At 45.1% G+C, this 13,581-nt stretch overlaps 1 long non-coding RNA gene across 3 annotated transcripts in view; it reads right to left on the bottom strand.

Annotated features, from left to right (window-relative positions):
- The window catches only part of LOC125282768 (uncharacterized), a 45,168-nt gene extending 32,067 nt beyond the window's left edge, over positions 1–13,101 (bottom strand). For all 3 annotated transcript variants that reach the window (XR_008958038.1, XR_007190023.2, XR_007190024.2), the window contains exon 1: positions 12,869–13,101. This is a non-coding gene — a long non-coding RNA (uncharacterized LOC125282768). The remainder of the gene's footprint in view (positions 1–12,868) is intronic.
- Positions 13,102–13,581: the final 480 nt, after the last annotated feature.

The raw sequence follows: 13,581 nt of genomic DNA, 5'->3' as shown, positions 1-13,581 counted from the left end.
TCTCTTCCTGAACCCATCGGGTCCGGCTTAGTTTTGTGAGTTTTCAGAATAAACAGCTGGTTATTTGAAAGGAGGATCTGAAGCCGTTTCCCCCTGTGGCATTTTAAGGAATGCCTTTGAAAAGCAAAATAGGACAGTCAGCAAGAAGAGCAAGCTTTCTTAGGTCTCCTTAAACGGAAGACCCGCAGCTCCTACAGCCAGCCCTGGCACAGAGCAGACATTGGGTAAATGATAGCTGTTGTTTTAATTCTTGGAGAAGGCGCGGAACAAGTAGTATCGGATGTTGTCAAAGTGGGGTTACTGAGATGGGTGCTGGCACCCGAACTCGCTTACTCTTCTCTAGACCAAGGCCCATCACAGAGCATCAGCTGACAGTCCTCAGGAAGACTTAACATGATAGGAGCGCCTGGGTGGCTCAGTCAGGTAAGCTTCCGAGTCTTGGTTTGGGCTCAGGTCATGACCTCAGGATTGTGAGACAGCCTGGCATTGGGCTCGCGCTCAGCGGGGAGTCTGCTGGAGATTCTCTCTCTGCCCTCCCCCCACGCGCATGCGTGTGTACTCAGGCACGCTCTCCCTTTCTCTAATGGTGGTCCCTTCTGCCCCGGACCGCTCAGGGATACTGGTCTGATCCTTCTTAGAACCCAGCATTGCACCACTCTTCCTCAGCAATGAACTCTGCTAAGGGGAAAAGACTTCTGGATGGGACGCCGGGGTGGCTCAGTCGTTCAGCGTCTACCTTCGGCTCAGGTCATGATCCTGAGGTCCTGGGATGCAGTCCCGCATTGGGCTGCCTGCTCAGCGGGAAGCCTGCTTCTCCTTCTCCCTCTGCCACTCCACCTGCTTGTGCTCTCTCTCTCTCTGTCAAATAAATAAATAAAATCTTAAAAAAACAATTCTGGGATCCTATCTTTTCTAAGTGAAGAAAGTCATGCCAACCGAGAGATGAGGAATCAGGGCATGTGGGCACTGGACGTGGCTGCCGTGAACTAATATCTCAAATCCTACAGGGGTTACGGAAATCAGGAATTATGGACAAACCAAGATCACACAAACAGAGGGTAAGACGGTACTCCTTAATTTATAGCACAGAACTTCTCAGGGTGCCAACTGGCTCCAAATGTCCTCTTTTTGGAGGGGGGCAAGATCAAACCATTTTATTGAGGGGCTTCAGGGAAAGGTCAAAGGGCTTGGAGGACAATGAGATCCATATCCTCAGTCTGGCCGGGATCTCCCCAGCTTCACAGTCACCAAAAAAAGTCCAAATGTGGTCTTAAGGCCCACATTCCATATTTTTTGGCACTTGGCCTTCTGGTAACTTAACTATTCACTTAAGAATCACCGTGTGGTGCCCGCAATGATCTGGCTTCCCATAGCATAGGGCTCCCAAACACCTCTACCCTGGTCACAGCCTTCATAGTTTTCCTTGCCTAAAATTCATATTTTCCAAACCAAATAACAGCAAGGTAGGCATTCTAGGTTTCAGATGGGGAAAAGTAGCATAGCTCAGATCTCAGGCCAGAGAAGGCTGTGCCCAACGGTTCCTGGCCTGCTGGATTCAGCCACCTCAGTCACCCCCCACGCCAGCGTCTTCTCCATCACAGTGGGGCCACTGTGCTATATTTCAGGTGCCTGCCCTGAAGTCAGGAAATTGCCACTAGACAGAGCACTGGGGCAATCGTAGGAGCCACTTCCTGGGTGTCCCTTCTCTTAGGGGCTGTAGTCGGTGTCACTTCGGCACGGTACCTGGAAACTCTGCCTCGTGCATGTCTGGTTTTATAGAAGTTCCTCTTTGTTGGAAGAGAAAAGGGTATTTCTAAAAAGGAAAATACTATGTTTTTAAAATCTTGGTGAAACTAGGGCACCTGGGGGGCTCAGTTGCTGAAGTGTCTACCTTCGGCTCAGGTCATGATCCCAGGGTCCTGGGATGGAGCCCGCATCAGGCTCCCTGCTCATCAGGAAGCCTGCTTCTCCCTCTGCCTGCCGCTCCCCCTGCTTGTGCTCCCTCTCTCCCTATGCCTGCCGCTCCCCCTGCTTGTGCTCCCTCTCTGTCTCTCAGTCAAATAAATAAATAAATAAAATCTTAAGAAAAAATTTAAAATCTTGATGAGTCTGATCCTACCCTTGGCATAATCCCATCGCAATTCTGGGGATACTAGAAAAGAAACCATGCATGCATTTGAAGGATAGTAAAAGAAAATAGAAATATTACATTCTAATCTTGTAAGTTCAAGCTTTTCCATAATACTAAACTTGAGCTATGGAGAGCAGTAGTTGCCCTTGGCTATCTACCTGAAGAATGCTGAAAAGCCCTCCCCAAGGAACATGGATAGACTGAAGCATTCTGAGCTCAACTTGAAACATTTCAAATTTTTTTTAATTATTTTTTTTTTTAGAAAGAGAGTGAGCACTCGTGGGAACAGGGGGTGGGGATGATCGGGATTGGGGGGTGTAGGGTGGGGGCAGAGGGAGAGACAGAATCTTTTTTTTTTAATTTTTTTTATTACATTATGTTAGTCACCATACAGTACATCCCTGGTTTCTGATGCAAGGTTCGATGATTCATTAGTTGCGTATAACACCCAGTGCACCATGCAATACGTGCCCTCCCTACTACCCATCACCAGCCTATCCCATTCCCCCCCTCTGAAGCCCTCAGTTTGTTTCTCAGAGTCCATAGTCTCCCATGCTTCACTCCCCCTTCTGATTGCCCCCCTTTCTTTATCCCTTTCTTTCCCTACCGATCTTCCTAGTTCATATGTTCCATAGATGAGAGAAACCATATGATAATTGTCTTTCTCTGCTTGACTTATTTCACTTAGCATTATCTCCTCCAGTGCCGTCCATGTTGCAGCAAATGTTGAGAAATCGTTCTTTTTGTTGGCTGAGTAATATTCCATTGTATATATGGACCACAGCTTCTTAATCCAGTCATCTGTTGAAGGGCATCTCGGTACCTTCCACAATTTAGCTATTGTGGATAATGCTGCTATGAACATTGGGGTACATATGGCCCTTCTCTTCACTACGTCTGTATCTTTGGGGTAAATACCCAGTAGTGCAATGGCTGGGTCATAGGGTAGCTCAATTTTTAACTTTTTAAGGGCCCTCCACACTGTTTTCCAGAGTGGCTGCACTAACCTGCATTCCCACCAACAATGTAGGAGGGATCCCCTTTGTCCACATCCTCTCCAGCAATTGCTGTTTCCTGTCTTGTTGATTTTTGCCCGAATCTTAAATACCTAAGGGATCAATCTTGTGACCCTGAGATCATGACCCTAGCTGAAATCAAGAGTCAGACGCTTCAGGCGCCTGGGTGGCCCAGTCAGTCAAGCGGCTCTCAGCTCAGGTCATGATCTCAGGGTCCTAGGATTGAGCCCTGTGTCAGGCTCCCTGCTCAGCAAAGAGTCTGATTCTCCTTCTGTCTCTCCCTCCTGCTCTCTCTCTCTCTCAAATAAATAAATAAAATCTTAAAAAAAAAAAACTCAGACGTTTAACTGACTGAGTCACTCAGGCACCTCAAAACATATTTCAATTTTATTTGGAGATTCATGGTTAATACCACGGTAGGATCTAAACTAACAATTCATTTAATCAGCATTCAGAGATTTTTGTTTGAAGGGTTGTTGTTCAAAAGCTTTAAGGAAAGATAGACAATCCTTTTGTTGCTAGTTTAAGTATCATTTGGGAACTAGAAAAGAATATTCTCTATGATTATCTGAAGCCTAATTTCATATCTACAAGCTGACTTAAAATAAATCAATTCTTTATATATTTGACAACATGAAGTATCTTTTTTGCATAGCAGTTTCTGTAAAAAAAAAAAAGTAACGTTTAATATGTTGTGTTTTTATTTGGCATTCTCATAATATATGCCCATTTATTTCTCAGTTATGAAGAGGCAATAAAAATACAAAATTTTTTGACACATCAGATAACCCTATCATCACCATGACATAAAGATGGGGAAAGTGACCCACAAAGGCTTCATGCCTCACTTTGAGCCAGGCAGCAGCACAGGGAGGGTCTGCCCTCAGGCTCGAGTTCCTCCCAGACCACCCTCTGCAGTGTGGCGAGTAAGACCCCAAGTTATCAGGGATGCTCAAGTCAGATTTGTTAATAACCAACGTTCACACACCTCTGAGGAAAAACCAGCATCATGGAAGAGAGATCACGATCTCTATAAACGGAGACTCTCTTGTAAAATAAGTACAGTTAATATTTTTAGTGGCTGAGAGACAACGGCACATGCAGAAAAGAGACAAGGTGTGGAGACAAGATCTTGCAAGGGGAAGATAGTTTTTGCAGTTAAAGAATTCACCAGATGGGCTGAACAGCAGGAAAGACACAGCTCAAGAGTAAATCAACGAACAGGAATATCAAGCCAAGAACTTCTTTGAGAACACAGTACAGAACAAGGGAAGATGGACAGAAAGTTGAGATATTAAGGACGAACCCTCAAGTTCCAACATCATCCCCTAGTTGTTCTATTTACGTTGCTGTCAGCTCCTTCCTAGCCAAAAAATACATCCCCTGAGCCAGCCTTTTCTCTTCCCAAGTTCCAGGCACTGTGAAGTCCACCATAGGGGCCAAGGGCACCACGGCGCCCGGTGAGCTGAGTCTCCATCTGGTGAATGCACAGCCCCAGCATTTTGCCCACGGATTTGCAAAACCCAGGGAGGCAGATTTCTTTTCTCTCTTTCTCTCTCTGTAGCCTCATACCAACCGGGAATTCTTAGAACTCTCTTCAGTGACTTCTGGGTGTAGCTTGGCCACCGTTTTCACTGAAAGCCCAGTTGAGCTTGACCACCACCATTCAAGCACACGTATGAGCAATTACGTTTTCTAAAAAACAACCAGCCAATGTGCACAAACCTTTGAGTAGCACAGGGCACACAAGTTGCTGGAGTCCCTACCTCGGGAAATAGCAACAGAAGCCGGGTTCAGTGACCCAGGACCCTGGACCTTTGGCAGTTTCTGTGGTTGCAAATCCAAACGTGCCAAATCCTGAGGGACAACCTACTAACTGTAAAAGAGCAAAAATGCATCAGGATTCAAAGAGTGGAAATCAATTTGTACTGAAAAACAAAGAAGCAGGCTTACTGTGAATCAGGCTGGGAGGACAGGCATAGATAAAGGCTGCTGTATGGGTCACAGGAACCATTGTGACCTAAGGTCATGCTATATCTTGTAAAATGCTATGAGGACCCCTTCTTGGGGAGCTTCTGCTTTCCTACCAATGATGCCCCCCAATCTGCTTTGCTAGTCCCATGGATTCCTGGAGATACCCAAGTTCGAAACTACCCTGTCCTCATGACAACACCTGTCAATGGACTGCATGTTTGTGTCTTCCCCAAACTCGGATATCGAAATCCTAACCCTCAATGTGATGCCATTGGGAGGTGTGGCCTTTGGGCGATGATTAGGTCATGAGATTGGAGCCCTCATGAATGAGGTTAATGCCCTTCTAAGAAAACACCCGAGAGCTCGTCCTCCCTACTGTCGGCCGTGCAAGGACACAACAGGAAGATGGATGTCTGTAGACAATGAAGCAAGCTCTTGGCGGATGTCAGATCTGCCAGGACCTTGATCTTGGACTTCCCAGCCTCTAGGACTGCAAGGAATAGTAAATGTTTGCTGTTTAAGCCACCCAGTCTATGGTCACTTGTTACAGCAGCCTGAACTGACTAAGGCAGCGCCCAAGTCCTGACTAAGCCCTGCTTCTACTAATTTCCCCAGAAAGAGCACACGATCCAGAACTGACCTCTGCTTTCCATACACCTGCTTCAGATTCCTTCAGTGGGAGCCCAAACTTTGCAAAAGATGCTTTCCTCCTCCCTCGTGGCAACCAGCACCCTATGTCTCCTGAGGAAGGTCCTCCCGCACTGTATTAAGTCAGTAAATCTGATTTTAACAGATCATAGGCTTGTTCTTGGTGGTCTTTGAAAGATTAGGCATTAACTCTTCCGAGAATGTTCCGAAATGGCTGCTTCGTGAAGAGGTGAACTGTGTCCCCAAAGCCTGTTTTGCCACCTTGCAATCACAGACACACAGCCGAGACAAACCCTCCCAGGTGCTGGTGTCTCAGAGCACTCAATGCTTTGGCTCAGATGTCCCTCATATGACGGGTCTGCTGTAATCAGTTCTTGACAAGACGGCCGATTGGCGGTGGGTACAAAGTGCACTGATAAGCAATGTTAATATTAGGGAACAATTTTTTGAGTGCCAAGTGTGTGTGTGTGTGTGTGCACACCCACGCATTCACGTGCTAAGCATTATGGTAAATGTCTGACAAGGACTAAAACATTGAAAAGTCAGAATAACCCATTAGCTGATATTGTCATTATCCTTACTTCCTGAATTATGAAACAGGGTCAAAGAACAAGAAATGGCAAAAAGAACCGAGATTTGAGGCAGCTCACTTCACAGCCAGGCTTGAGCCATAAGCACGTACACCTGGGTCAAGTTTCGGCTCTGTGTAACCTTGCCGTAACCTTGGATAAGCCGTTCGCCTCTAAGGTTCAGGCTCTTCATCTGCAAATGACGGACGTTTCAGGACCCATAACTCCCAGACCATTCCTGTGAACTCCACACTTGTAAATTCAGCTACCTACTTTACTTTTTATCAGGAACTGGGAAGGGTCTGAAACTTTTCTTGTGGCTAGCCTGCTACAGTGTCATGGACGCTGGCAAAAAAATGCAAGATTTAAGTCAGAAACAAAGGACTTGACTACTAATAGCACAGGAAGTAGCGTGAACGTCATGTTCACATTGGTTTGCTCATTCCCTGGGTACCATGCAGGAAATATGGGGCAGTCCAGGGGGATACTTTGCATGCTGACAAATCCTGAACATAGGGACCCCAGATCTTTCATAATGGGCAGTACGCCTGGCTGAACTTTCCTTTTTTTTTTTTTTAAGATTTTATGTACTTATTTTTGCACGCACACATGCCAAGGGAAAGAGAAAGAGAGAGAGCGTGTGTGCAGGAGCAGGGGGGAGAGGCAGAGGGAGACGCAGACTCCCCGCCGAGCAGGAAGCCCGATGTGAGACTCGATTCCAGGACCCCGGGATCATGACCCAAGCCAAAGGCAGACGCTTCACCAACTGAGCCACCCAGGTGCCCCCTGACTGAAATTCCCTTAGAGGGAGACATTATCATTATTACACGAGACAGGAAGAAAGCCTGCCATCTGCTCTGGAAAGAGATGCTCTTTCCATATTTCAAAGTTATTCACTATGTAAACATCCTTACAGAGCTAGTCTGGAACAAAGGCTCTCAGTGCCTCTGCGCACAAGATGTGCGGACATAAATCCGTGCAGAACTGTCTCCCACAATATCCACTCTGTATTTCTATACTGTCTTGGCCTCTTATGAATTTTCTCACAAGTGAGACAGTCTAATGACTCTGACCAATAGAGACTGGGACCAAATCTGTTAATTTGGTCTCATGCAGCATTTAAAGTTACTATCAATAGGACCTAAGCAGCAGGATGAAGCCAACCTGTGATGTTGACCTCAGTCATGCCCTCCAGGGTCCTGGACCCAACCAGCCGAACAAATCTAAGTCATCATTGTCATTAAGGTTCTGTACTGACCTTTCCACATGGTGCCAGGCATTAACCCAGGTGTAGCAAGATGCATTAGTGATTGCAGTCTCTGCCTTGGCCCTTCAGGAAGAATTCCAGGGCAATTCTGACACCCATAATAACCTCAGGCAGTGAGTTGAGGCTGGCCTGACTCTTTCCCATGGCCAAACTGGTGGTCACTTCATTAAAGTCAGGAACAATTTTGTACCACCTCTTCTAACTGGATGACTCTCATTGTAGGAAAAACTGTCTGCGATATGTGCATAAGTACTAAGTCGGTTATCCCTCTGGAAGATTCCCCTGAGTAACCAAGAGCAGCCTCATTTTAGGTAGAGCTCTGCCATCATATTAGGGCTATATGACATTCTGGTGGTGTTTCCTTAGGCTCACCCTTTAAGTACAAGTCCATGTCTTTTGAGAAGGAGGTAAATTAATGCCTCAATTCCACACTAGAGGTGCAGTGCCAGAGGTCCATGTGGGGCCTCTAGAAAGAAAGTGTTGTTGACAACTGTCGGAAACTCCCAAGGGAAGCCCACATTTGTGGAGGGACACAGGTTGAGTACCTCCAACGTGACTTCCTGGTAAGGCCTAGCGTTCCCAGTTTCAGTTTGAGTAATTACATCTTGACTCTTAATCATAGGAAACAAACTGAGGGTTCCTGGAGGGGAGGCGAGTGGATGGATGGGATAACTGGGTGTTGGGCATTAAGGAGGGCATGTGATGTAATGAGCACTGGGTGTTATATATAACTGATGAATCACTGACCTCTATGTCTGAAACTAATATTATATGTTAATTAATTGGATTTAAATTCTATTTTTTTAAAAATTAAAAAAATAAAATAAGTAGCAATCAAATCATGATCAGAGCTGTCTAGCAGGGAGTATCAGAGCCAGCAGTCAGTTACATTTAAGGAGCTTGCCAAAGTTTAGGACAGTCACACTAGGGCATTTTCCTGTGTGAGGAAGTCTTCAGGGGCATTTCCGAAGACAAAGATTATGAACATCTCTCCTTCCCCTATACCTCCTAGAGCCAAGGATGCTCCCTCTACCCACTCACCCCACTGGCCCTGTACGTGGGTGTTGTTTTCTCTCCATCGACCACAAAATCAGTAAGTAGCTATAACTTCACTTTTTCCAATATTCCTGCTCCCACCCGGACCTTTCATCTTTAATGGCCATGGGCAACAGGGACAAAGGCATCAGTTAAAAACTTACAGACTTCTATTATGCTCCACTACCTTGGTCCACATGGGCCACTGCAAAGGGACTCTGTGAACTGTGTACTCAGATGAGTGGTCATTTTCTTCAGAAAGGCAGGGACTATGACAGATACAGGAACCAAAGAAGCAAGAATTAATGGGCCATCAGAATAATGGAGCACCGACCCTTTTTCATCCTTGGTTTGATCCTCAAGGTCCAATTTCTCAACAGAATTTTCATTTTGGCCTCATCTGACTCACTTGGCTACCCCTGGGCCAGTTGGCAGTTCTACTAAGAACTGGAACTGAGGAGGGTGCTACCTTAGAGGAGGAAGAGAAGAATATTTGTCAGGTAAACCCAGGAAATGTCCCGTATAGGAAGTTATGCTTTTTGTCATAGTTCTCCATTAACACCTCCCCGACTGTTAAGGAAAAAAATTATTCGTGACACATGATAAAGACGGTAGGGAAGATTTTATTCAAGGGATGCTACTACAATGGGATTTTGTGGTATGGGAGAGAGATCTGCCTCAACTCTGAATACAGCAAGGACAAATGGAGATTTATAGCCAGAGAGGATGGCGGGGGTCATTAGACAGAAAATTAAGAGGAAACATCAGGGTTAAGGGTGGAGGGATTCTGCCTGAATCACCTGGACAGGAATATTGCTGAAGGAAGGCCAGGGTCATAAAATATTGAGAATGGGGGATAAGGAATTTTTTAAAAGATTTATTTATTTATTTATTTGGGGGGTTAGAGATAGAGGAAGAGGGAAATAGAATTCTCAGCAGACTTGCATTGAGCGTCGAGCCCAATGTGGGGCTTCCTCTCACGACCCTAAGATCACGACCTGAGCAGAAACCAAGAGTCGAACGTTCAACCAACTGCACCACCCAGGCACCCGGGAATAAGGAATTTGATCAGATATTAAGAGTGGTAAGATACCGGGGCACCTGGGTGGCTCAGTCGGTTAAGCGTCTGCCTTCGGCTCAGGTCATGATCCCAGGCTCCCAGCTCAGCGGGGAGTCTGCTTCTCCCTTTCCTAGTGCCCCTCCCCCTTGCTCATGCTCTCTCTCTCTCTCAAAATAAATAAATAAAATCTCAAAAAAAAAAGAGTGGTAAGATATTAAGGGTGAGAGATAAGGAATTTGATCAGATATCAAGGGTAGAGTAGGAGATTTCTGAAAAATTGACTCAGCAGGATTCTTGCTAAAACTGGACTAAATGAGCAGAGCCTGAGGTCAGGGCCTGGGCAGAAAGAGGACTCAGAGGAACCTGACTCAACTTTGGTCAAGGAGAAAGTCTTCCTCATGCATGACTCATTGTATTTTCTGCAGTCAAAAGAATTTGATAATTCTTTTATCAAACAGTCAGTGAACAAGAGATATTAAAACAACAGCAATAATAATAACAAATGTAAGCACTCTAGCAGAGACAAGGGCAGTGCAGGAATCTGCCTCATCAGGTTTAGAATATACATGACTCTATGATTGAGTTACTACCAGCACTTGACTTAATTGTTGAGATTAAGAAGTAGCACAGAGGATCACAGGCGAAGGGAGGGAAAAAACTGAATGGGGAGTCATCAGAGAGGGAGGCAAACCAGGAGACACTCTTAACCAGGAAACAAACTGAGGGTTGTTGGAGGGGAGGTGGGCGGGGGGAAGGGGAACAGGGTGGTGGGCATTAAGGAGGACATGTGATGTGATGAGCACTGGGTGTTACACGCAACCGATGAGTTACTGAACTCTACACCTGAAACTAACGATGTACTGTATGTTGGCTAACTGGATTTAAATATTTAAAAAAAGACACTAAAAAAAAAAAAAGATGTAGCTAACTCACAATATCTTTGAGTGGAAGAATGTGTGGACTTTCTACACCCATGCGGTCCAAATACCATGGCTAGCAGCCACATGTGGCTATTGACCACTTGAAAGGTGGCCAGTGCAAACGAAGAAATGCCGTAAATGTAAAATACACACTGGCTTTCAAAGACATGTTATGACCAAAAGTCAGAGAGTATTGCAACCCTAACACTGCAAACATTGCATGGCATCTACAACTAATGGGAGTGGGAGCCAACCTGAAAGGTCAACCTGAAAGACCATGATGTCAGAAAGAACATGGGGGAGAAATACTTACAAACCTGGAGTGAACGGGCTGAGGCCAGTCAGGTTGCCTTTTTTTGTGCGCAATTCTGTATATGGACAAAGAGAATTCACTGGAGATGACATGTGTGTGCCTCACATTTTCAAAGGGATATTATCAAAATGTGTACAGACCGACAGCCATACGTTAATTATGTTTGAAATGTATTCAGACCTACCCGAGTCCATTAAAGTGTATCCTTTCATGTTTAGCTTCTCAATTTTGCTCTTCAGCTCCTCCCATTCTTGAAATCCCAACACAAATCCCATCTCTTGCCTAAGGACCATGAACGACCTCACTATCAATGGCCATAGTGATTTGTTCAAAACAACTTAATCTGGAGTGATGTGTCAGGTGCTGTTCTAGGGACTGGTGACACGGTGAACAAAACAGGTAAAGATCGTGCTTTCATGGAGCCTATCTGGCCTTAAGGGGGAGAGCCCTTCTTTATCAACACGAATAGACTTGCTATGGATGTTGTTTAGAATTTCAGTTTTTTCTTGGAGATATTCAAGTGATCATCTTGGAGGTGGTTCTCCTGAAAATCCCCTTGGAGGACTGATTCGACCTTCTGAGTCAGGAACTTTCCTAAAGACAGCAGTAACAGGAAAGGTGACAACTGGCACTCTTGCATTAAGAAAAAGAACCACAGTGCTTGAAACACAGATATGCTGCTCAGCTGTCAAAGAGTCCACAAGGCTGCCGAATGTGTGTGGCCAACAGACACAGAGGTTATCATCCTAAAGAGCAATGGGAAATCCCTCTGGTTGATGACTCTCCTTGACAGAGGCTTGACAATGGCCTTGATTCACTTACTATGATGTTTAAGTAATTGTACACATTATGAAAAGTACACTGGGCACTTCCGTTTCCATGACACCATCAAGGATAGTGTCGTTCTATTAAAATTTTGCATGGAGAGCTGTAACGTATAGAGTAGTTAAATCGTTATGTGGTACAGGTGAAACTAATGCAATGTTGTGTGTCAGCTATAATTCCATAAAAAAGAAATTTTTTGTGGTTTCTGATCTAGGAATCAGCCAGTGAATAATTCTATATCAGTGTCCAGTTACCAGGATAAACATGTGATTTATTTGTACTCCTGAGAGTAAGCTGAATTGTGATCAACAAGCTAGCTGGGCAACTACTCATTTATCCTGCTTAATAGAGACATACGAAGGTAAAAGGCATCTGAGGAGACTGATGATTTATATATTGAATAACATCTTGACAGGTATAAATTGCAATTTGTGCTTGGTGATAAGATTTTTGATATTTACTTTCTCCTTCCCTTGGCAAGTCAAGAGGGTTAAAAAGTAACTAGTGTTGAGTCCATTGTTTTTCTTAAATGTTTACAGAGCTATAGAACTCTCAAGTTTTCTTTATTAGACAGGATTAGATATAAATTAGTGATAAGATTTAAAACGATTTATACTGCTAAAATGAGAACTGTCAGTTTGAAGAAAGCTCGTTTTTATAACCAAAGCATTGCTCGGGCTAGAGATTAATGAGTGCTGTGCTCGGGGTGACTGAAATGATCGCTTCAATGACCGGTCGAACTTGTTCTGGATTCTCCCGCCCCTCTGTTCCACAGACCATCTTCTTCAGTACACGGCACTTCCCATAATTGCCTTCAGAAAGTCAGTTAACAGAACTGGGCTATTAGTTTTGCTTGTAAACCCCAAGTCCCTCCGCACACCTTGCCTGCGTCCTCTGGTAACTGACCACATTCTTGGGATCTGCTTGTCACCCTAGAGTGGGAAGGAAGGGCGGACTGCTCTTTTCCTCCAGGATCTCAGGCTCGCTTTCTCCACTCTCATCTCACACCTAACAACGTGGCCATGCCGGATAATAGCACCAACTTTCAGCAACCAGAAACCATCCCCAGATGATAAAATCACCAGCAAATGGACAGAAGAAATGCCCTACCTCTTCTTCCACCATTCAGGGCAGAGTCAGCTTGATGAGCCCACTGAGGACAACGAAGTCCTTCTAAGGAACAGACATGTCCAACCCCGTCGGTGCTTGATGGTGTTACACAGTGGCTGGAGAAGACAGAATGGGAATGGCACAGGGAGAACAGTGGGTTTCAGCTTCTTGGAAACAGAGCCCACATCTATTTCTATGTTTACCTCGCCGCTATAAACCCAGGTCATAGCACAGTGCCTGGAGCAGAGCAGTGGAAGCTCTCCAGAACTGATAACTATTGCTATTTATACACTAAAATTCCTCCCACAAAGGGCCAAGTGTCACAGCTTCCCCCAGTTCCCCACACCAGGCTGCAGCCAGGCCCGCTGGGCTTAAAGCAATGAAGAATCAAACTATTGGATTAAAGATGGCGAGAGGCATTTAACAGGACCCAGGTTACAGGAGCCATATTGTCCTTCAGGACCTTGGGTCTTACCAGTGACTAGTTTTTCACTTCTCTGAAGAGACTGCTCCCCAGATCTCCCTTGAACCTATGTCTGGAGTCCAGCACCAGCACCTCATTTATAATCATATTGAATTTCTTACTATCACAGGAGAAATCTCATCAGAAACAAAAGTAAGCACTTATTGCCCATGGTTTTTTATTTTTTATTTGTTAGAGAGAGAATGAGAGAGCACAAGCAGGGGGAGCAGCAGAGGGGAAGCAGGGAGCC

This window comes from Ursus arctos, unplaced genomic scaffold (assembly GCF_023065955.2).
Source record: "Ursus arctos isolate Adak ecotype North America unplaced genomic scaffold, UrsArc2.0 scaffold_7, whole genome shotgun sequence".
NCBI classification, from domain to species: Eukaryota; Metazoa; Chordata; class Mammalia; order Carnivora; family Ursidae; genus Ursus; species Ursus arctos.
Note: the sequence above shows the minus strand (reverse complement) of the source record. Positions and strands in the feature narration are given on the sequence as shown.